Source organism: Salvelinus sp. IW2-2015, unplaced genomic scaffold, assembly GCF_002910315.2.
Source record: "Salvelinus sp. IW2-2015 unplaced genomic scaffold, ASM291031v2 Un_scaffold1174, whole genome shotgun sequence".
NCBI classification, from domain to species: Eukaryota; Metazoa; Chordata; class Actinopteri; order Salmoniformes; family Salmonidae; genus Salvelinus; species Salvelinus sp. IW2-2015.
In genome coordinates, this window is record NW_019942766.1 from 22199 (window position 1) to 24526 (window position 2328).

The 2328-nt window shown below is 42.8% G+C and overlaps 1 protein-coding gene across 1 annotated transcript in view; it reads left to right on the forward strand.

The window, feature by feature from the left end:
- LOC112069980 (E3 ubiquitin-protein ligase TRIM9) overlaps nt 1–2328 on the forward strand; it is a gene marked incomplete at its 5' end in the record, with an annotated part of 25626 nt that overhangs the window by 20867 nt on the left and 2431 nt on the right. The window lies entirely within an intron of this gene.

Consider the following 2328-nt stretch of genomic DNA (forward strand, 5'->3'; position numbering starts at 1 on the left):
CAACGTAGAAACAACGTTATAGCCCCAACGTAGAAACAACGTTATAGCCCCAACGTAGAAACAACGTTATGGCCCCAACGTAGAAACAACATTATAGCCCCAACGTAGAAACAACGTTATAGACCCAACGTAGAAACAACGCTATGATGTCCAGGTAGCCCCCAAAGTAGAAACACTATTCTAATGTTGAAGTAACATTGCCACAACAGAGAAAGAACGGTATACCAACCCAGATACACGCAACGTAGAAACAACGTTTACAATAACCAGGAAGCCCCTAGAATAGAAACAATGTTATACCAACCGCAAAGTCCAGGTAACATTGCCACAGCATAGACACACCATTACCCCAACCTGGCTAGCACCTCCTGTGCAGAGAGAGGATCCAGAGGGGCTTTCTATTCTACACAATATCTATGGATATCTAAAAGATTATGGATATATATCAAATTATTCATGCCTGTAGACAGCTTCCTCATCTATATTACAATGTATAGAGGCCCACAGTGGGCGCGTCATAGTGAAGCATTCCAGCATTCCATAGTGAAGCTCTTGCTGCTGGTGATTCTCTGATCCACCTCTACGCAGACGACACCATTCTGTATACTTCTGGCCCTTCTTTGGACACTGTGTTAACTAACATCCAAACGAGCTTCAACGCCATACAACACTCCTTCCTTGGCCTCCAACTGCTTTTAAATGCTAGTAAAACCAAATGCTGCCCGCACCCTCCCGCCCGACTAGCATCACTACTCTGGACGGTTCTGACTTAGAATATGTGGACAACTACAAATACCTAGGTGTCTGGTTAGACTGTAAACTCTCCTTCCAGACTCACATTAAACATCTCCAATCCAAAGTTAAATCAAGAATCGGCTTCCAATTGCGCAACAAAGCCTCCTTCACTCATGCTGCCAAACATACCCTCGTAAAACTGAATATCCTACCAATCCTTGACTTTGGCGATGTAATTTACAAAATAGCCTCCAACACTCTACTCAGCAAACTGGATGTAGTCTATCACAGTGCCATCCGTTTTGTCACCAAAGCCCCATATACTACCCACCACTGCGACCTGTATGCTCTCGTTGGCTGGCCCTCACTACATATTCGTCGCCAAACCCACTGGCTCCAGGTCATCTATAAGTCTTCGCTAGGTAAAGCCCCGCCTTATCTCAGCTCACTGGTCACCATAAAAACACCCACCCGTAACACGCGCTCCAGTAGGTATATTTCACTGGTCATCCCCAAAGCCAACACTTACTTTGGCCGCCTTTCCTTCCAGTTCTCTGCTGCCAATAACTGGAACGAATTGCAAAAATCACTGAAGCTGGAGTCTTATATCTCCCTCTCTAACTTTAAGCATCAGCTGTCAGAGCAGCTTACCGGTCACTGTACCTGTACACAGCCCATCTGTAAATAGCACACCCAACTACCTCATCCCCATATTGTTACTTATCCTCTTTCTCTTTTGCACCCCAGTATCTCTACTTGCACATCATCATCTGCTCATCTATCACTCCAGTGTTAATGCTAAATTGTAATTATTTTGCCTCTACGGCCTATTTATTGCCTTACCTCCCTACTCTTCTACATTCAAACACTGTACATAGATTTTTCTATTGTGTTATTGACTGTAAGTTTATGTGTAACTCTGTGTTGTTGTTGTTTTTGTCGCACTGCTCTGCTTTATCTTGACCAGGCCGCAGTTGTAAATGAGAACTTATTCTCAACTGGCCRACCTGGTTAAATAAAGGTGAAATAAAATAAATAAAATAAAATTCCAGGTGAAGCTGGTTGAGAGAATACCAAGAGTGTGCAAAGCTATCATCAAGGCAAAGGGTGGCTACTTTGAAGAATATCAAATATAAAATATATTTTGATTTGTTTAACAGTTTTTTGGTTACTAAATGATTCCATATGTGTCCCATTGAGCACGTCTGGGACCTGTTGAATCGGAGGGTGAGGGCTAGCCATTCCCCCAGAAATGTCCAGGAATTTGCAGGTGCCTTGGTGGAAGAGTGGGGTAACATCACACAGCAAAACTGGAAAATCTGGTGCCGTCCATGAGGAGGAGATTCACTGCAGACTTAATGCAGCAGGTGGCCACACCAGATACTGACTGTTACTTTTGATTTTGACCCCCCCTTTGTTCAGGGACACATTATTCAATTTCTGTTAGTCACATGTCTGTGGAACTGGTTCAGTTTATGTCTTAGTTGTTGAATCTGTTATGTTCATACAAATATTTACACATGTTAAGTTTGCTGAAAATAATCGCAGTTGACAGTGAGAGACGTTTCTTTTTTTGCTGAGTTTATGAAATAT